Raw genomic sequence first — 22,452 nt, 5'->3', positions numbered from 1 at the left:
AACTTTGTGGGCCGAAGGGCCTGTATTGTGCTGTAGGTTTTCTATGTTTCCATATTTAAAGAGAACCTTAGGGGCAAATCTTTTCATGTAGAAGGTGCTGGGTATTTGGAACTAGCTGCCAGAGGAAGAGGTGGATGAGGGTAAAAATGACAATGTTTAAAAGCCATTTGGTCAAATGCGAGGATAGGAAAGATTCAGAGGGACGCAGGCCAAAGTGAGATGAGCTTAGGTCAGCATGGATGAGTTGGGCTGAAGGATCTGTTTATGCACTGCAGAGCTCAGTGAAGCTATGATGTGCAAAATGCAAGCTGCATCCTTCCAGCTGCAGGACTGCGGAACGAGTGGGTGCTACAGTAACAGGTGGAAGTGAGCTCCCTCAGATCTAAGGACCTGGACTAACTGGTGAAGAATACAGGAGGCAGGTTCTCTGTGCAAGTGGCCACAGAGGCTCTCCTGGGGGTAGCTAGGTCCCAGTGGAGGCAACCTCCTTGTTGTACATTTGGCCCAATTTAGAAATAACCTTAATTGTGTTCCATTCGAGAAAAAAAATGACTTTCACATGTGAGGTGCTGAAAGTAAAATGCCGCGAGATCCGATTTATGTTTCATGGGCCCCAGTAATTGAGGTATGAATTGATAACCTTTGGAGTAGTGGCCAACAGATAGTGGATTCCCCTCCAGGATTATTGGTCCTGGCAGAAAACTATCAGTGCCATTCCAGATTAAAACATCGGCGTGCTTTCCTGCACACAGATGCAAGCACTATTGATCCATTAACGTAGAGTAGATGGACCTGGTATCACAGTTCCAGAATGCAAGAAGCCGCAGGGAGTGGGGAACCGCGGCCAGGCCCATCATGGTCCCCACCCGCCCCGCAATGGGACAGCATCTTCATGAGGGGCTGCCTCAGCAAGGTGTCATCAAGGATACCCACCATCCCAGTCATGCCCTCTCTCACCAAACAGAAGGTTCCGAAGTGGCACCCACCAGGCTCAGGAACAGCTACTTTCCTACAACCATCAGGCATTGAACCAACCTGAACAGCCCAAATCCTACCTCAGCTATGGACCTCCTTTTGCAGCACCATTGACTTGTCCATATTTTTGAATTAAAGTCTTGTTCTTGCATACATATTTTTCTTTTCATATCTTGTATGATTTATGTTCTGTGTGTTGTCTGTCCCTAAAGAACATCCCTTTAGAACAGAGATACGGAGGAATTTCTTTAGCCAGAGGATGGTGAATCTGTGGAATTCATTGTCCACTTCGGAGGACCAGTCACTAGGTATATTCAAAGCGGAGGTTGATAGGTTCTTGATTAAATAAGGTGTCAAAGGTTACAGAGAGAAGGCAAGATAATAGGGTTGAGACGGAAAGTAAATCGGCCATGATTGAATAATGGAGCAGATTTGTGGGTTGAATGACCCAATTCTTGCCCTATGTCTCATGGTCTTACATGCCCGTGATGCTGATGGATGGAAGTTTTTCAATGTACCTGACCCTCGCTGCACTACCACACGTGACCAGAAACTCAACTCGGCCAACACTGCCAGCTTACACATTTCTCACATCAAAGGTAAAACGTTTGACAGCTCCTGCATCTGGTTGAAGCATTATGGTGAGGGGAATATCATGACTTAGGAGGCATTCTTAACTAGACAAATAGTTTTACCATCCAATTCTATTCAATATTTGAAACGTGCATCGACTGATACTTTTTTCCAAGTCAAGAGACAAAAATCTCCAGCATCAGTTAGAATCCCTAGACTGTCGTTGACAAGCTTTTTTTAAAACTCAAGTCATTCATAAAAGATATTTGTATCGCTCAGCTGTTACTGGAGTCAACAGTTCAGAATGTAAGATTTCACGGGTGTTTTCTGAAGGAAGTCCTACTTGGCAACTATAATTGTGTTAATGACATTTGCTCTGGTTAACTCATCCTCACCATGAGGGAGTATGATTCATCGCTGAAGAATCTGTGACAGATGTAAATATGTACAGGGAGATTCAGAGAATAATGCTGTGCCAGAATAAAATGCAGCAGCCCTTTAACAAGGCAAGTTATGACATGATTACAATGCACCAGGCCTACCAATAAAGAATACTGTTTTCCAGGCCAGCTTTCACTTCTGTAAAAAAAATGCACTAAAATTGTAAATTCCCAGGTTACCTACGGTGACAAATCTGACGGCTCAATACAGTGAGATGAAACAGTTTCCAGACAATCATCTATGAAGTTCTTACACTGAAAAGATGTTTCTGTTAAGTTTCAGAGTCTTGAAAGAGAATTATTCATGCTTCAGCAGTAAAGATCTATGGCCCTTGTTATTTTAATGGCATTCCTATTTTTTTAAATCTTCTTTTATTTTCAGAGAGCAAATATATTAAAAGAAGTTCTCCAACCTGAAGAGGGAAACATACTTTGATATTAACTTGAAGGTAAATTGTCAGCAAGATTATGTATTGCATATTCATGGTATAGTTAACACACTATCGATCTAAGCCAGATGTTGGGGGCAAGGCACAACTGTACATGGAGGTACCCCCAGGTTATTCTGCCTCTTCGTTGCGTGCTCTGGGTGGGGCCACTAACACTGAGGTGGAGCCCTCTTATGAGGTATGTTCTCAGCTCTACCTTGCTTCCATAGGTAAGAGAGTGAGGTCTGAACCAGGCTGCATGTGCAAAAGGCATCGGAGTGCTTACATAGAAACATAGAACACCTGCAGCACAATACAGGCCCTTCGGCCCACAAAGCTGTGCTGAGCATGTCCCTATCTTAGAACTACCTGGGCTTTACCCATAGCCCTCTATTTTACTAAGCTCCATGTACCAATCCAGGAGTCTCTTAAAAGTCCCTGTTGTTTCCACATCCACCACCTTTGCCGGCCGCCCATTCCACGCACTCACCACTCTCTGCGTAAAAAACTTACCCCTGACATCTCCTCTCTGTGCCTACATCCAAGCACCTTAAAACTATGCCCTCTCATGCTAACCATTTCAGCCCTGGGGAAAAGCCTCTGACTATCCACACGATCAATGCCTCTCATCATCTTGTGCACCTCTATCAGGTCACCTCTCATCCTCCGTTGCTCCAAGAAGAAAAGGCTGAGTTCACTCAACCTATTCTCATAAGGCATGCTCCCCAATCCAGGCAACCTCCTTGTAAATCTCCTCTGCACCCTTTCTATGGTGTCCAAGTCCTTCCTGTAGTGAGGCGACCAGAACTGAGCACAGTACTCCAAGTGGGGTCTGACCAGGGTCCTATATGGCAGCAGCATTTCCACTCAGCTCTTCCACTCAATCCCACGACTGATGAAGGCCAATGCACCGTATGCCACAGAGTCAACCTGCATAGCAGCTTTGAGTGTCCTGTGGACTCGGACCCCAAGATCCCTCTGATCCTCCACACTGCCAAGAGTCTTACCATTAATGCTATATTCTGTCATCATATTTGACCTACCAAAATGAACCACTTCACACTTATCTGGATTGAACTCCATCTGCCACTTCTCAGCCCAGTTTTGCATCCTATCAATGTCCCGCTGTAACCTCTGACAGTCCTTCACACTTTCCACAACACCCCCAACCTTTGTGTCATCAGAAAATTTACTAACCCATCCCTCCACTTCCTCATCCAGGTTATTTATAAAAGTCACAAAGAGTAGGGGTCCCAGAACAGATCCTTGAGGCACCCCACTGGTCACCGACCTCCATGCAGAATATGACCCAACTACAACCACTCTTTGCCTTCTGTGGGTAAGCCGGTTCTGGATCCACAAAGCAATGTCTGTTCTCTCAACTTATTCCAAAATCCTGGATCAATCACAGCAGCCACTGGCACACAGCAAGCTCTTATGGAAATAACACTGATGCTTAGTGATGTTGATTGAAGGGTAAGTACACAGAACACCAGGGGTAGCACCCTTGTTCTTCTTTGAAATAAATGCCAAGGTTTGTTTTGAGTCAACTTCAATCACAGATGTGACATTTTATTGAAACGCAGGCCCCTCTGATTGAAAAAAGCATTCCCTCAGAGGCGTCAGTCTGGGTATCTGTGTTTTAGATCTTCAGAGGGTGATTTAAACTCACAATGTCCTGAATCAGAGACTGTGCATCATTCGCTGAACTACAGCTGTAAGGCTGTCAGTCAGATTTGTTTATGTGCCCTGTGATGAAATGGATACCAGATCTGTGTCATTGTGTTGGAGTTTTAATTACTGTACTCTAATGTATACAGCATCCTTGTCTTTATCGGTCACCGCATTGAGTATTAAAGTTAGCAGGTCACACTGCAGCTGGTGGCCACACTTGGAGTATTGTCTGCAGTTCTGGTCACTGTTCGACAGGAAGGATGTGGAGTCTTTAAAGAGGGTGCAGAAGAGGTTCAACAGGATGTGGGTTGGTTTAAAGACTGTTAGCTATAAGGAAAGATTGAACAAACTTGGATTTCTTCACCCAGAGTGTTCGAAGCTGAGGGGCAGCCTCTTAGAAATATAGAAAATCAGAAGAGACCGGGAGAGGGTAGACAGTCAGAATGTTTTTGCCAGCATAGAAATGTCAAATACTAGAGATCACAGATTTGTGGTGTGAGGTTAAAAATGTAAAGGATATGTGCAAGGCCAGTATTTTTTGACACAGGTGCTCCCTATCAGGGAGGCAGTGGAGGCAAATGCAACTGTAATGTTTAGGAGGCATTGAGGAATGCACATCAACAGGCAGGGAATGGAGGGCTCTAGACCATGAGCAGGCAGATAGTATTCTTTTCAATTGGTGTCATGGTCAGCACACTCATTCTGGGCCAAAGGGTCTGTTCCTGTGCTGTACCGTTCTCCGTTCTATCTACTCGCACATTTTGCATACGGTTTAGGTAACGGTGCAAGCTCCAGCCTTCCTTTTGAGAATCTTTAAACATGATTACTCCTATGATTTCCAGTGAATATGTAACTGGATGTGAACAATTTACACCAAAGAAGTTATTCTGAGGTGATTGGTGTTCTGGAGTCATTTACTTACTGTACTGTGCAAAAATCCTAGGCACCCCAGATTTTTTTTATATAGTTTCAGATGGTCCGGCCCCCACAGAGCCCTGATCTCAACATCATCGAGGTTGTCTGTGATTACCTGGAGAGACAGAGGCAAGTGAGGCAGCGGAAGTCTGCAGAATAACTGTGGCAAGTTCTCCGAGATGCTTGGAACAACCAGCCAGCTCATTTTCTTATAAAACTACGCTACAGTGTCCTAAGAGAATTGATGGAGTTTTAAAGGCAAAGCGTGGTCACACCAAATATTGATTTTATTTTTTTACTGTTTGCTGCTCCTTTTTGTAAACTTTTTTGATATTGAAAAATCTCTCAGTTCATTATTTTGAAAGCATCTTTGTATATGCATTTTTTATATGTGCCTAAGACTTTTGTACAATACTGTTAAAGGGTACCTATTTAAACAATACCTTGATTTTAAAATTCTCGTCCTTATATTGAATTCCCTCAGGTGTCTCATCTCTCCCTATCACTGTTAGCTTGTACAATACCAAGACTTTGATGTTTCTGCATTCCAGCGGTTCTGGCTTTTTGTGCACCCCTGATTCTCTTTTCTCCATAATGATGGCTTTTTCCACTGAGGCTAAGGGAGAAAAAAACCAGAGGACATGGGTTAAGGGTGAAGGGGGAAAATTTTAAAGGGAACATTCCTGGGGCTTCTTCACACAGAGAGTGGTGGAAGTGTGGAATGAGCTGCCAGATGAAGTGGTAAATGTGGGCTCACTTTAAACATTTAAGAAAAACTTGGACAGGTACATGGATGAGAGGTGTATGGAGGGATATGGGCCAGGTGCAGGGCAGTGGGACTAGGCAGAAAAATGGTTCAGCACAGCCAAGAAGGGCCAAAAGGCCTGTTTCTGTGCTGTAATGTTCTATGTTCTATGTTTCTATGGATGGCCCACAGTTTCAGCTGCCCAAATTCCTCCCCTCATATGGGGCTGTTCTTAAAAACCTACCTGTCTCTTAACCAAATAGCACAAAGTCCCCTGAGCAACACAGCACAGCAAATTCCCAAAATATATATCAATGTATATGGCAAATCAATTTGATCCTGGATCCTTGATCCTTTCATTTTTCAATATTTCTATAAAGTGGCTCGTGAATTTTATTATAGGTTGGAGGTGTTGTGGATAGTGTGAAGGGCTGTCAGAAGGACATTGATAGGATGCAAAACTGGACTGAGAAGTGGCAGATGGAGTTCAATCCAGCTAAGTGTGAGGCAGTTCATTTTGGTAGGTCAAATATGATGGCAGAATATAGTATTAATGGTAAGACTCTTGGCAGTGTGGAGGATCAGAGGGATCTTGGGGTCTGAGTCCGTAGGACGCTCAAAGCAGCTGCACAGGTTGACTCTGTGGTTAAGAAGGTGTACGGTGTATTGACCTTCATCAATCATGGAATTGAATTTAGGAGCCGAGAGGTAATGTTGCAGCTATATAGGACCCTGGTCAGACCCCACTTGGAGTACTGTGCTCAGTTCTGGTTGCCTCACTATAGGAAGTACGTGGAAACCTTAGAAAGGGTGCAGAGGAGATTTACAAGGATGTTGCCTGGATTGGGGAGCATACCTTATGAGAATAGGTTGAGTGAACTCAGCCTTTTCTCCTTGGAGTGATGGAAGATGAGAGGTGACCTGATAGAAGTGTATAAGATGATGAGAGGCTTTGATTGTGTGGATAGTCAGAGGTTTTTACCCAGGGCTGAAATGGTTGCCACAAGAGGACACAGGTTTAAGGTGCTGGGGAGCAGGTACAGAGGAGATGTCAGGGGTAAGTTTTTTCCTCAGAGAGTGGTGAGTGCGTGGAATGGGCTGCCGGCAACGGTGGTGGAGGCGGGTATGATAGGATATATTAAGAGACTTTTAGAGAGGTTGATGGAGCTTAGTAAAATAGAGGGCTATAGGTAAGCTTAGTAATTTCTAAGGCAGGGACATGTTCAGCACAACTTTATGGGCCAAAGGGCCTGTATTGTGCTGTAGGTTTTCTATGTTTCTATTATATTGAAGGTGCAATACTCAATGTGTAATACATTATCTGATATGACTGTCTGGTAAACTACCGCTACTTTTTATGGTTTAGGGCCATTCACAATGAGATTGTGAAGTAAACTGTTTGAAGAACCCAATGGATCAAGCAGCATCTGTGAAGGCGAAAGGGGCATGTCAGTGTTTCGGGTTGAGACTCTGCACGAGGACGATGCCTCCACAGATGAGGTCTTCCAACAGTTCATTTCTTTGCTCCGGATTCCAGCACGTGCAGGGACACATTGTGAATTGATGTTCTACTGCCCTTGCAGTGCATTGCATACAAAGCTAAACAGGGAGCTGAACGCCTTCTCAAAAATCACCAAGCCGGAAGCTATCTTCATGGTTTTTAATGAAATAAACTTTGTAAAACTACAGAAAGTTAAGGAAAACTCGCATTAGATTCGATGCAGAATCCTCGTGCACCTGAATATACTAATATCATTGATTATTCTCACAATCAGCGTTAAACAAGGTAATACACATGCAATATTCTATCACTATGCCATGGACTAGAGTGAACTGGTGGTGCAACGATAGCAATGAATGATAAACATAATACTTCCTTCAAATACTTCTCCAATATTAAGAAGGCTTAAGACTCACATATATTGCTGTTTCAAGGACAAATAAAGAGTGTGTGGAGATGAATGTCATTTTACTTTGTGAGCGTCGAGCTGAAATCCAAATGCAGGAAATGATGTGAAAAAACAGCTTACGAACAGGAGGTGATGTTTGTACAAAATGAACTGCACACGAGATGAGCAGTACCTCTAGAGGCAGAACCAATGTGATGGCAATGTTGGCTTTTGACTGCCTCTGTGAAGGTGCTTCCTGAGTCCAGAGACAACGTGCGTTCCAACAATGGGGTGTGAGCTATGAGGGGAAGTGACCCCTTTATCATCAGTTTGGTATCGGAATATCTTTAAAGCTGCAAATCAAAAGGTATTGGATGCAGTCAAAAATTGCTCCAAAACATTGTCAAGTTTAACTTGCAAACACGAGGAAATCTGCAGATGCTGGAAATTCAAACAACACCACACACAAAATGCTGGTGGAACACAGCAGGCCAGGCAGCATCTATAGGGAGCAGCACGGTCGATGTTTCGGGCCGAGACCCTTCGTCAAGTTTAACTTGACCTAGCATGTTAGATTTTCCCCACTTGAAGAATTACATGTATCATAAACAAAACACTAATCAATTCTGGATAAAACACAGCTGTCTTCGAGGTTTTGTACTTGTACAGGCCACACTGGATTTTAAGCCGCAGGTGTCCCACGTTGTAATATGAGATATTTACACAGAAAGATATTACACGTGAGGATTTTTTAACTTTTAATTAAATCCGTATGGTAACATAAACAAATACATATTGCAAATGCTTTTTTTCGAACAGTGCCTGTAACACAGCTACTTTTAAATATACATACGTATCGGTAACACACAAATTACGTTGCGTATACTTTTTTACTGAACAGTGCACAAACAACATTCCAATATCTCCTAACGACTGGTAAAAAAAATATATATACTGCAGCCTACCAGGAAAAGTTATTGATCGCCTTCTTCATCTTCCTCCTGCGCACTAAAACCACCAAAGTCCTTCAGTGTCCGAATTGAATAAAACCTCAGGATCTCGTCACTCACTTCAGTCTCTTCGTTGTCGCTCTCACTTGAGCGCACGCGGTCCTCTTCATCACGCAGCAGTCCAGCCTTTCGAAACACGCTGGTGATGGTGGATGTTGTGACACAGCTCCACGCATTTAGGATCCACTGGCAGACTTGAGTTAAAGATGCTCTTCGCATGCGTCCTGTTTTGGTAAAGGATTTCTCGCCGCTCGTCATCCAAGCCTCCCACTCAACGCGCAGCGCCACTTTAAATGCCCGGTTCACGCTGATGTCCAGTGGCTGCAAATACTTTGTGGTGCCCCCAGGAATCACAGCTGGAATTGAGTTTGTACTCTTGATGGCAGCTTTCACTGAACTTTCATTGTCAGCCACTTAAAAATCACCATTGGTGGAAGCTTTAGTCCAGATGCTGTGCAGATCAGAACACAAGTAAAATGCGTTCTCTCATGGCCACTTGTTTTCAGTGTGATGGACGAGTCACCTTTTTTATTAACAGTCCGAGTGAGAGGCAGGTCAAACGTCAAAGGTACTTCATCCATATTTATGATATCATCTGGCCCGATGGAATTCTCCACTATCTTTGTTTGAGTGAATGTGCGGAAGTTAGCAAGCTTTTCCTCGTGGTTGGGAAGGAGCTGCTGACACAGGTCGTGCATACCCTGATGGACAGGCCTTTTCGTCTCATAAATCTAAAACACCACGATGGCCCACCTCTAAAATCTTCAATTTTCATTTTGGTGGCGATTGCTTTAGTCTTCAGTCTGATCTGCACGGTGGAAACATCACGGCCGCCTGCTCTCTGTGTGTTAACCCAGTCTTCAAGAAAGTTTTCAAGTTCGGGCCATCTGCTATGATTACCACTGAAAGCTTTTGTCGTCTTTTTGCATTGACTCAGTTCTTCATGCTGGCGTCTCCACCGTCTCACCATCGATTCATTTATGCCAAGATTATGTGCAGCAGCTCGATTTCCTTCTTCAACCGCCAGATTGATCGCCTTTAACTTAAAAGCTGCATCATATGCTTTTCTTCGAGTGTTTTCCACGTTGATGAGGGTGAGTACAAATGACTGATTTACAATAACTTAATTGTGAAAGTGCGCTTGATTTATCGTACAATTTCATTGGACCTCTGTGAACTACTCATCAATTTTATTGGTCTACTGTTACGAGGCAAAATGTTTTTGGCGGCATGAAAAAAAGCATGCATTAGCCGCACCGTAGTATAGGCCGCAGTGTTCAAAGCGTGGGAAAAAAGTAGCGGCTTATAGTCCGGAATTTACGGTACCTTGAAACTAATGGCTTGATGATCACTAGCTGCAAAGTGTTCCCCTACACAGACTTCTGTCTCATTCCCTAGTAGCAGATCAAGTCTCACACACTTTGTCTCATTGGGACTTCGCTGCACTAATTAAGGAAACTTTCCTGAATACATTTGATAAACTCTATCCCATCTACTCCTTTTATATTATGAGAGTCCTAGTCAATATATATGGAAAGTTAAAATCACCTACAATCACATCCCTATGTTTCTTGCAACAGTCTGTGATCTCTCTATAAATTTGTTCCTCTAAATCCCACAGACCGTTGATGGTCAGAAACATAGCCTCACTAACATATTCATACCTTTTTTATTCTTCAGTACTATCCGTAATGCCTCACTAGGCAAGCTCTCTAGTCTGTCCTGACCGAGCACTGCTGTGACATTTTCCCTGACTAGTAACGCCACCCGTCGTCCTTTAATTCCTCCCATTCTGTCACGTCTAAAACAGTGGACCCTAGAATACTGAGCTGCTAGTCATTCCCCTCCTGCAACCAAGTCTCACTAATGGCTTCAAAATCATAATTCCAGGTGTTGATCCATGCCCTGAGCTCATCTGCCTTTCCTATAATACTTCTTGCATTGAAATTTTATAAAAAGAGACAATGCTCGAAATATTCAGTTTCATTTGCTACTCTAATACTCCCCTGCACTCTGAGCTCTGGGCTCACAGCTTGGGGCGCCAGCACGGATTTAACAGGACCCAACATGAGCTCAGGGATCGACACCCCCACCTCTGCACTCTACAGACTTCGAGATGCAGTACCGAAATCGCCAGCTTCAGTTAACCCAGTTGCTGGTCTGCTTCAAACCATCTGTAATATTGGTTTAGGTTTTCTCTCTCCGTTGGTGCAACTTGACCTGCTGGGCAAATCCCAGAGCTCTGTTACACTAATCTGTTTGTATTGCCAGTCTCTAACTGACCCCATTCATTCATTTGATCAGAGAACCTCTACAAATTAAGCCCATGACAATTCTGGCCTCGCCCTATTAGATATTCCCTCTGTCCGAGCCATTTCTCCCCCCAGCTTCAAAATTTAATAACTGATTTCCCTATTCATCTAATCCCTGACAAAAGGTCTTCAACCTCAACTGTTTTCCTTTTCACAAATACTTCCTGACCCGTTGAGTGCTTCAGCATTTTCTATCTTTATCCCCAATATTAATTTTCCTTTAGTGCACTTTACTGAGGGACAAAGACTAAGATTCATCTAGAGTACCACTCACATGTTTTCTGAATGGGGTCAATAGTTCAGACGTTATCTTGTACTTAAATCCTATAAAATTACCTTCTGAGGAGGTAACGGACAACCTCCTTGTCCAGCAGACAAGGAGAAGGAGAACCCAACGAGAGCAAAAGGATTGCAAAGGTAGGCCCTTTAGAAGGTCAGAATGGCAATCTATGAAGGAGCCGAAAGAGATGAGGGAGATCTTAATTGGATTTTTTGCATCTTTATTTACTTGGGAGACAGACACAGAGTCTATAGAAGTGAGGAAAAGCAGCACCAAGATCATGGACCCGATACAGATTACAGAGGAGGAGGTGCTTGCTGTCTTGATGCAAATAAGGGTGGATAAATCCCCAGGGCCTGACAAAGTGTTCCCTCATAGAGATATTTAAATCATCCTTAGCATCAGGTGAGGTACTGGAATTTTGGAGGATGGCTAATGTTGGTCTGTTATTTTAAGAAGGGCTCTAAAAATAAACCAGACAATTATAGGCCAGTAAGCCTGACATCAGTAGTGGGAAAGTTATAGGGAGGTATTCTAAGAGACTGAATATATGAGTATTTGGATCAACAGGGACTGACTGGGGATAGTCAGTATAGCTTTGTGCATGGTAGATCATGTCTTACCGATTTTTTTGAGGAGGTACCAGGAAAGTTGATGAAGGCAAAGCAGTGTATGTTGTCTACATGGACTTTAGCAAAGCATTTGATAAAGTCCTGCATGGGAGGTTGGTCAGGAAGATTCAGATACCTCGGCTTTCATGCTGAGGTAGGATATTGGATTAGGCCTCGGCTTTGTGGGAGAAGCCAGAGAGAGGTAGTAGACAGTTGCCTCTCTGGCTGTAGGCCTGTGATGTTGTTGTTGATCATCCATATCAATGATTTGGATGATAATGTGATTAACTGGATCAACAAATTTGCAGATGGCACCAAGATTGAGGCATTGTCGAGGCTATCAAAGATTTCAGTGGGATCTGAACCAGTTAGAAAAATGGGCTGAAAATGGGAGATAGAATTTTTTGCAGACAAGTATGAGGTGTGAAGAACCAACTGGGTAGGTCTTACACAGAGAGTGGTAGGGCACTGAGGAGTGTTGAGAACAGAGGGTTCTGAGAAAGCAGGTCCATGATTCATTAAAAATGGTCTCATGGGTTGATAGGGTCATAAAGAAAGCTTTTGCCACATTGGCCTTCACAAATCAAAGTATGCAATACAGGACTTGGAATGTTGTATAAGACATTGGTGGGGCCTAATCTGTAATATTGTGTGCAGTTTTAGCCACCTACCAACTGGAACAATGTAAATAAAATTGAAAAAAAAACTACAGAGAACATTTACAAGGATGTTGTCAGGACAGGAGGTCCTGAGTTATAAGGAAAGATTAAATAGGTTAGGATTTTATTCCTTAGAACATAGAACATTGAGGAGAGATTCGATAGAAGTGTGCAAAATTATGAGGGGTATAGATAGGGAAAATGCAAGCAGGCGTTTTCCATTGAGGTTGGGTGGGGCTATAGCTAGATGCCATGGGTTAAGGGTGAAGGGTGAAAGGTGAAATGTTTCAGGGGAACGTTTTGAGGAACTTTTTCACTCAGAGGGTTGGGAGATTGTGGAATTGCGAGCTTGATTTTCAACTTTTAAGAGAAGTTTGGATCGGTGCTTGAAAGGAAGGGGTATGGAGGCCTATGGCCTGGGACTAGGCCGTTTAAATAGTTCATCATGGACTAGATGGGCCAAAGGGACTGTTTCTGCACTGTACGTTTCTGTGACTCTATGTCTTAGCAAAACAAAGGTACTGAAGAGAGATGGGGCAGAAATGCGGGATTTGAAGCAAAAATAAAGGAATGAAGCACAAAGACAGGAATGGAACATTTGAGATAAAAAGGAACCAGCTTTTGATCGCTGCTCTTGTACTTCATTATATTGCTCAATATTAAATTCTGTGTGAATACACTTATGTGAGGTTATGGAATATTTTATAAGGTTATGCAACAAAAACTGAAAATCCTGAAAATACTCCTCAATTCAGAATCAGTTTCTGATCAATTAGTTATAAATTCACAGAACTGCACAGCATGGAAACAGCCCCTTTGGCATAATTGATCATAGCTGACCAAGAAGCCCAGGGCTTTGTTGTGGACCGTTACTGTTAGGTGTGGAAGATGCTGCATAAAGGGGAGAAAACTGATGAGCTTCTAAATGAGTACATAATCAAACATCATCTTCTACACACTCAAACTTGCAATTCATATTTTATGCACTAGGGGACAGTATTGAATTAATTTCAAGTTATGTCATTTACAGACAGTATCACTGCTGGCTAAAAGGAGCAAAGGTCAAGTCCTTAAACCTGGTGCAAACCTCCCAGTCTTCTGAGCAGCTGTGATTCCTGCCCTCTTGAGTACATCTAGGACCTGGGCTGCTCACAGTAGACAAAGCAGTTGAGAGCGCCCACCAGTGCTCTACCCGCCAGATCTTTCACTGACAGAAAATGAGAGCCAACATCAACATCGTTCTCTAGGTTAGTATTCCAACACAGGCAGACAATCATTTGCGTACATGATGCCCAACTCCCGAAGAAACACTATGCTCCAAACTCTATTGTACACGAGCATGCTGGACGGGTTGAGATTCAATGTATAGTGTTTCCAATGATTCTTGCAAAACGCAAGCCCATGAATACTCAAAGTGAAGCTAGAGCAACTGGTATGATACTGAGAACCTCAAATCCGTGTGTTGGAAGCTCACAGAAATTCTGCATATATTGGGTTCCTGCAAATAGTATCTACAGCCAGCATTCTGGTAAAGGGGTTGATAAATTTAGAAACGATTACATGTTCTCTTGGCCCACTCTACTCCAATGGAAAGGTTTGGCCTGACTCCTAAGTGGATGTGTTGGCAACAGTAGCAGTAGAAGAACAAACAAAACCAAAGATAATGACGGCTGCTGGAAACGCTTGGCTGGTCAGGTCTGTGCAACCTCAGCAATCTGACAGATATTTTTCCAGTTATTCACACCTCTGATGTCTTTCTTGTTTGCTGCTGACTTTGTAACTTCTCCCCATGTTTTTGAATCCTCTTCCTTTAACAGACAAGCTCTTTTCATCAAAGTTCAAAGCTCGAAATACATATATGTCACCCTGAGATTCACTTTCTTTCAAGCAAACTCAACAAACAGAATAATAATCATAATGGAATCAATGAAAGACCGCACCAGCCTGAGTGTTCAAGCAATTAAAAAAAAACAAACCCTGCAAATGCAAAAAGAAGGAAATAATAATAATAATAATAATAATAGTAATAAATAAATATCAAGAACATGAGATGAAGAGTCCTTGAAAGTGAGTCCATTGGTTGTGGGAACATTTCAATGATAGGGAAAGTGAAGTTATCCCCTTTGGTTCAAGAGCCTGGTGGTTGAGGGGTAATATCTGTTCCTGAACCTGGTGGTGTGAGTCCCGAGGCTCCTGTACTTTCTTACTGGTGGCATCAGTGAGAAGTGAGCATGTCCTGGATGGTGGGGGTCCCTGATGAAATACCTTTGGTTAATTAATTGACCACAACCTCTCATCTTTTTACTAAAGACAACATTCAACATCCTCACCTCTCCCTTCTAAACTATATTCATAAAATAGATAAAAAGGAAATATTAGAAGAAAATCAATTTAAGAATTGCCTGGAAATCTGATCAACAAAGCATTTTTCACACAGATCCAGATGTACCGCCCTGATTCAAAATGTCAATCATCCTTTCGCCTCCACTGATACTATTTGACCCTCTGAGATCTCCCAATAGTTTATTGTTTGCTGCAGATTCTAAAATCTGCTGTCTCCTGTGTCTGTTTCATGCTTGTGTTGTGTAGTAGCTTTCTAAATTTCATGTGAATTGCCTGTGTCGAATTTACATGGTCAATTAAATAACCAGCCCACACATTTGAAACAGGAGCACCTAGAGGCAGCTCATACAAGCTGCAAGTGCTGCTGTTCAGGATTCAACCTGGATCTCTGGAGCAGTGAAGCAGCAGCTTACGAGCTGTGTCCCAAATTCCTTAAACATTATTGAAGGATTTTCATATTTGGTAATTTCAGACTGAGCATCTTTTTTCATTCCTAATCTTCAATGCCAAAACTCTAATAACGCAAACAAACATTTCAGTATTAAAAGTGTCTTTAACACTGTAAATGTATGTGTGCCAGGCTGACCATCCACCTCCAGTGAAAGCTCACTCTAAAGTCCTACCTTTCAGATCTGCTTTAAATTTCTTCCCTCTCGCTTGAAACCTGTGCTCCTGAGTTCTAGACTTCCTTGCCCTGGATAAGCATACTTCATCTAACCCAGGGGTGTCAAACTCATTTAATTGTATGCCGGGCTGGATATGGCCTGCGGGCCTTGAGTTTGACATCACTGATCTAACCTATACATGCCACTTACAATTTTATAAAAAACACCCCTAACATGGAAGTAAGAATAAGCAGTCTATTAAACTAGAACTAAAATCTTGAAGCTTGAAACTTGGAAAGATAACACAGCACATTCTGGACATTATACACGTTCCTCCCGCATCCCAAAGACAAAAGGCCATAAGACACAGGAGCAGAATTCAGCCCATCATGTCAACATGGATGATCCATTTTCCTCTCAACCTCATTCTCCTGCCTTCTCCCTCTAATCTTTCTCGCTCTGACTAATCAAGAACTTACCAACCTCCGCCTTAAGTATACCCAATGACCTGGCCTCCACAGTTCCCTGTGGCAATATATTTCATAGATTCACTATCCTCTGGCTAAAGAAATTCCTCCTTATCCGATTGGAAGCATGCAAGCCAGAGTTCAAAAGCAAGAGCTGCTTCAGGGTCTTGAGGGTCCAAATCCAACCTTTCCAGACGTAAAACGGTTTCCATGTTTTAAAACTTCCAGTCAATAAAATTGATGCACCATCAATAACTCTCTCTGAGACGTAAAGGCGAGATATCGGCTTTTATTGACTAGAAGAAGGAATCAGCAGTGAGTGACCACCATACTACATCCTGGAGACTGAGGCTGAGCATCAGGCCTCGAGTGCCTTTATACCGGGGCCTGTGGGAGGAGCCACAGGAGCAGTTAGCAGGGGGCACGTCCAGACAGGCACACGTAGTTCACCACAATACTAAATGAACGTCCCTCTATTCTGAGGCTGTACTCTGTGGTCCTAGACTCCCCCACCATAGGAAACATCCTCTCCCCATCTACCCTATCTAGGCCTTTCAGCATTCAACAGGTTTCAATGAGATCTTCCCTCATTCTATATTCCAGCGAGTAAAGGCCCAGAACACCAAATGCTCCTCATATGATAAGCCTTTCATTCCCAAAATAATTTTCATAAACCTCTTCTGAATCCTCTCCACTGCCTGCACAGCCTTTCTTAGATAATTCCATTGAGAGTAGGGGAGATTCAAACAAGAGGACATGATTTGAGAGTTAGGGGGCAAAAGTTTAAGGGTAAGATGAGGGGGGAATTTCTTTACTCGGAGAGTGGTAGCTGTGTGGAATGAGCTTCCAGTAGAAGTGGTAGAGGCAGGTTCGGTATTGTCATTTAAAGTAAAATTGATAGGTATATGGACAGGAAAGGAATGGAGGGTTATGGGCTGAGTGCGGGCCAGTGGGACTCGGTGAGTGTAAGCGTCGGCACAGACTTGATGGCCTGTTTCCGTGCTGTAATTGTTATGTGGTTATAAGGGGCCCAAAGCTGCTTACAATGCACCAAGTGAGGCCTCACCAATACTTTATAAAGCTTCAGCATTACATCCTTGCTTTTATATTCTAATCCTCTCAATATGAATGCTAACATCCCATTTGCCTTCCTCACCACAGACTCAACCTGCAAATTAACCTTTAGGAAATCCTGCACGAAGACTCCCTAATCCCTTTGCACCTCAGATTTTTAAAATTTTCTATCTGTTTAGAAAATGGTCTATACTTTGGTGCCTTCTACCAAGGTGCATGACCATTGACTTCCTGACACTGTATTCCATTTGTCCCTTTGCCCATTCTGCTACTCTGTCCAAGTCCTTCTGCAGACTCCCTACTTCCTCAACACTACCTACTCTTGCACCTATCTTTGTATCGTCTACAAACCCAGCCACAATTCTGTCATCCAAATCATTGACATAAAATGTAAAGAGAAGCCCTGTGAAACACCACTAGTAACTGGCAGCCAATCAGAAAAGGCTCTCTTTATTCCCTCTCTTGCCAATCAGCCAATCCTCTATCCGTGCTAGTATTTTTCCTGTAATACCATAGGCTCTTAACTTGTTTAGCAGCATTATATGAGGCACCTTGTCAAAGGCCTTCTGAAAATTCAAGTACACAACGTCCACCAATTCTTCTTTGTCTATCCTGCTTGTCATTTCTTCAAAGAATTACAACAGATTTGACAGGAAAGATTTTTCCTTAAGGAAACCTCGCTGACTACAGTCTATTTTATCACATGCCTCTACATATTTCAAAACCACATCCTTAACAATTGACTCCAACATCCTCCCAACCACTGAGGTCAAGCTAACTGACCTATAATTTCCTTTCTTCTGCCTCCCTCCCTTCTTGAATAGTGGTGTGTCTTTTGCAATTTCCCAGTCCTCTAGAACCATAGCAGAATCTAGTGATTCTTGAAAGATCATTACCAATTTCTCCACAATCTCTTCAGCTATCTCTTTCGGAACTCTGGAGTGTAGTCCATCTAGTCCAGGTGACTTACCCAACTTCAGACCTTTCAGCTCTCTAATCAAATCCAGTTCATTACACAACACCCAGTCCAGAATAACTATACACCAGTGGGCTCGACCACAAACTGTTCTAAAAAGCCGTATTGTGGGCATTATACAAATTCTCTCTCTTGGGATCCAAAATCAGCACTGACCTGATTTTTCTGAACTACCTGCACACTGACATCCCCTATGACTATCATAACACTGCCCTTTGATGTGGCTTTTCTATCTCCCATTGTGATTCGTAGCCCATATCCTGGCTACTGTTCAAAGGCCTGTACATAACTCCCATCAGGGTCTTTTTACCCTTACAGCTTCTTAAATCTGCCCACAAGGATCCCACATCTTCAGATCCTATGTCACCTCTTTCATTTCATTTATTGCCATGAGTCACACCACCCCCTCTCCCCGCCTGCCTGTTCTTTTGATATAATGTGTATCCTTGGATGTTAAGCTCCCAACTATAATGTTCTTTCAGCCACTACTCAGCGATGCCTGCAACGTCATACATGCCAATCTCTACACACTACAAGATAATCTACTTTATTCCAAATACAGTGTGCAAATATGTCACCTTCAGTCCTGTATCCATCATCCTTTTCAATATCATCCCTCTTTTACAATGCAACTCATCCCACTGACTACAATTTTGCCCTATCATCTGCCTGCCCTTCCTAACACCCTGCCTCTGCTTGTAAACCAACAGCACTATAATCTGCCTGATCACTCCAGTTCCCATCCCCCTGAAAAATTAATTTAAACCCTCCCCAACAGCTCAAGCAAACTTGTCTGCAAGGATATTGGAAGCCCTTGGGTTGAAGTGTAACCCATCCCTTTGGTGCAGGTCATACCTTCCCCAGAAGAGATCCCAATGACCCAGAAATCTGAAAACTTGCCCCCTGCACCAATTTTGCAGAAACACATTCACCTGCCAAATCTTAACCTCAGTGGCACGTGGCACAGGCAGCAATCTAGTGATTGCTACCCTGGCCACCCTGCTTTTCACTTTTCTACCTCGCTCCCTAAATTCTCTCTTCAGGGCCTCCTCACTTTTCCCACCTACGTCACTGGTGCCAATATGTACCAAGACTTCTAGCTGCTAACTGCACTCCTTTGGAATGTCAGTACATGCAGGTTGGTTGGTTAATTGCCATTGTAAATTGCCCCTGGTGCATGGGTGAAGGGTAGAATGTAGGGAAAGCTGAGGGTAACGTTGGGAGAATAAGATGGGTTAATATAGGATTAGTGTACATTACATGGAAAATCGATGATTGACTTGGTGACTCCACACTATATCTCTCTATAACTCTAACTACTAACTCAGGTTCCTAGCCTGAGTAAAATCATAACATACATTAAATTCTAGTACAGTGAAATGCCAGGGTTGTTCAAAAACCCTGATTTCCCATTGGCTCTACCTACTGTACCTAATTAAGTGGCTACTGAGTGCATGCTCATGGTTTTCTGCTGTGTAGCCCATCCATTTCAAGGTTTGACATGTTCAGAGATGATCTTCTGCACACCACTGTTGTAACACATGGTTATTTGAGTTACTATCACCTTCCTGTCAGCTTGAACCAGTCTGGCCATTTTCCTATGACCTCTCTCATTAACAAGGCATTTTTGCTCACAGAATTGCCACTCCGGATGATTTTTGTTTCTTGCACCATTCTCTGTAAACTCTGGAGAATGTTGTGTGTGAAAATACCAACAAGGCTGCAGTTTCTGAGATACTCAAACTACCCCATCTGGCACAATCATTCCATTGTCAAAGTCACTTAGATCATATTTCTTCCATATTCTTATGTTTGGTTTGAACAATGACTGAACCTTTGACCATGTCTGCATGCTTTTTACACTGAGTTGCTGCCACATGATTGGTTCATTAGATATTTGCATTAACGAGCAGGTATATTGGTGTAACTAATGAAGTCACTACTGAGTGTATGTCAGGCTGCTGTTTATCAATTACAGCTCAGCATTCAACACCATCACCCCAATTGTACTAATCAAAAAGCTTCAAAACTTGAGCCTATGTATTTCCCTCCATAACCAGATTCTTGACTTCCTTGTTGGGAGACCACTATCACTATGGGCTAATAATAATAATACCTCCTCACTGACAATCAATGCAGGCACACCTCAAAGATGCATACTTAGCCCATCGTTCTACTCTGTCCACTCTGGCTAGGCACAACTCAGATGCCAATTCTAAATTTGCTGATTTGTCGTTGACAGAATCTCAGATGGTGACAAGAAGCTGTACAGAAGCCAGATAGATCAGTTGGTTGAGTAAGGTTGCAACAATAACCCCCATAAGACCAAAGAATTGATTGTCAGTAAGACCAAACAATGGATTGTGGACTTCAGGAAGGGGAAGGCATGAGAACACACATCAATCCTTAATCAGGGATCAGGAGTGGAAAGGGCATCAATATCTCAGAGGATCTATCCTGGGCCAAACATATCGATGCAATCATGAAGACAGCACACCGGGCAGCAATACTTTATTAGGAGTTTGAGGAGATTTGGTATGTCACTAAAGGCTCTAGCAAATTTCTACAGATGTACCGTGGAGAACATTATGACTGGTTGCATCACTACCTGGTAAGGACCCAATGCATAGGTTTGAAAGAGGCTGCAGAGTGTTGAAGACTCCACCAACTCCATCACAGGCATCAAGGACATCATCAAAAAGTGATGCCTCAAGAAGGCGGTATCCATTGTTAGGGATCTTCACCACCCAGGACATGCCCCCTTCTCAAAACTATCATCAGAGAGGAGGTACAAGAGCCTGGAGGAGGTATATAAATTTATATTCGGTATGTAATTATATTGAGTGGAAAGCTGTTGCAATACCACTCAACCAGCTGATCTAGCTCACTCCTGATTTGATCATTTGGCTGTCATCCTCCTACCTTTTTAGCATTTAGGCAGAGGCTAAAGAGCAAGGCTCCAGAAGTAAAGATAATGAAGAGGTGGTCACAGGAGGCAGAAGAATGGCTACGGGATTACTTTGAGTTGGTGGACTGGGCCATGTTCAAGGATTCACCAGAGAATCTGAACAAGTACACCACGGTTGTCACGGATTTTATAAAAACAGTAGTAGATAAGTGTATCCACACAAAACCATTTGGAGTCTTCGCAAACCAGAAGCCCTGGATGAACCATGAGGTCCGCAATCTGCTGAGGGCCAGATCAGTGGCGTTCAGATCTGGCAACCAATTAAAATACCAGAGGTCCATGTACGATCTCCAGAAAGCCATCTCATGTCACATGCAATTCGGTAATTCCAGACAAAACGAATCACTGAAGGATGCCCAACGGCTGTGGCAGGGCTTGAATTCTATCACCTCCTACAAAGTGAAACCAAATGACACAGGTGACAACAAGGTTTTGCTCTCAGATGAGCTCAATGTCTTCTATGCTCACTTTGACCATCAAAATATGGAGACATCTTTAGGAACTCCCACACCGTGTGATTTCAGTCTCCGAGGCTGATGTGAGAGTATCCTTCAAAGGGAAACACAGAAAACACACAGAAAACAACTGGCCTCGACGGGTTACCTAGCTGAGTACTGAAGACCTGTGCTGATCAAGTAGCTGGAGTGTTCTGTAACCCCCTGGGTCACCTCAGGTTCGCTCAGCTCGTTCTTGTCTAGGAGGAGCAACCTTCGGCCCTGCCAAACTGGGTAATCAGCTGGTGTGGATGCTGTGTGATGTCCCCACCTCGCCCAAAAACAGACAGTACACCATAAGCGATTGAATGAGTACAATTTATAAAGGTTACTATAACTAAGTGATTAATAACGATACAGTATATATGAAGAGAAAAAATAAAGAAAAGGCGCCAAACTTATCAAAGTCCAAACCACTTCGTGCACAATTACTGAAGCTCAATTGGAGCTCAATTACTGAAGTCTTCTGGCCACCATTCGATCCCCTCCGAACTCCTGGACTCGCAGCTCAGGACCCTCCGAACTCCTCGACTCGCAGCTCAGGACCCTCCGAGTGGTCAACCAAGCACATCTAGCTTCATCCCCCCTCCTCGGAGTTCCTCCTGGCCTCGGACCCCCGCTTGGGGTCCGATCCTCGCCCAGCTTACAACATTGCGTCCTCTCTCTCAACCCCCTCGCACCGATCTGCCCAAAAGCCCGTCAACAAAAGTTTACAGACTCAGAAGAAAGAACATTAATCCCCATTTGGTTTACAAAGGAATACAATTCTCGTTATCAGTAAATTTTAACCCAAACAAGCTTCCAGCACTCTCTCACAATAAAGGAGCATTCCTGCTTTTAACAAAACAAAGAAGCCCTTTTGAGTACATACACAGTAACAAAGAAAAAAGAAGAAACCCCCTTTATACTCTCCCCCCACCAAATAAAAGTCATGTCCTCATGACTATTAAATAATTCGCCACCTTTCCTGCCAACACACCGTAACCCAAGCACAAACAGTGACATCTCCTCCCC

At 43.1% G+C, this 22,452-nt stretch overlaps 1 protein-coding gene across 4 annotated transcripts in view; it reads left to right on the top strand.

The window, feature by feature from the left end:
• Positions 1–22,452, top strand: part of dapk2b (death-associated protein kinase 2b) — a 205,671-nt gene that overhangs the window by 162,074 nt on the left and 21,145 nt on the right. The window contains exons 13-15 of one of the 4 annotated variants that reach the window (XR_009507186.1): positions 2,371–2,437; positions 7,117–9,743; positions 13,542–13,758. The exons of 1 other annotated variant lie outside the window; for it this stretch is intronic. The gene's annotated coding sequence lies outside the window, so the exon portion shown is untranslated. Of the gene's footprint in view, positions 1–2,370; positions 2,438–5,063; positions 5,274–7,116; positions 9,744–13,541; positions 13,759–22,452 lie in introns of those variants that run through there. 2 more of the 4 variants (XR_009507185.1, XR_009507187.1) reach the window with 2 other exon arrangements.

The sequence above is a fragment of the Hypanus sabinus genome, chromosome 21 (genome assembly GCF_030144855.1).
Source record: "Hypanus sabinus isolate sHypSab1 chromosome 21, sHypSab1.hap1, whole genome shotgun sequence".
Classification (NCBI taxonomy): domain Eukaryota; kingdom Metazoa; phylum Chordata; class Chondrichthyes; order Myliobatiformes; family Dasyatidae; genus Hypanus; species Hypanus sabinus.
Note: the sequence above shows the minus strand (reverse complement) of the source record. Positions and strands in the feature narration are given on the sequence as shown.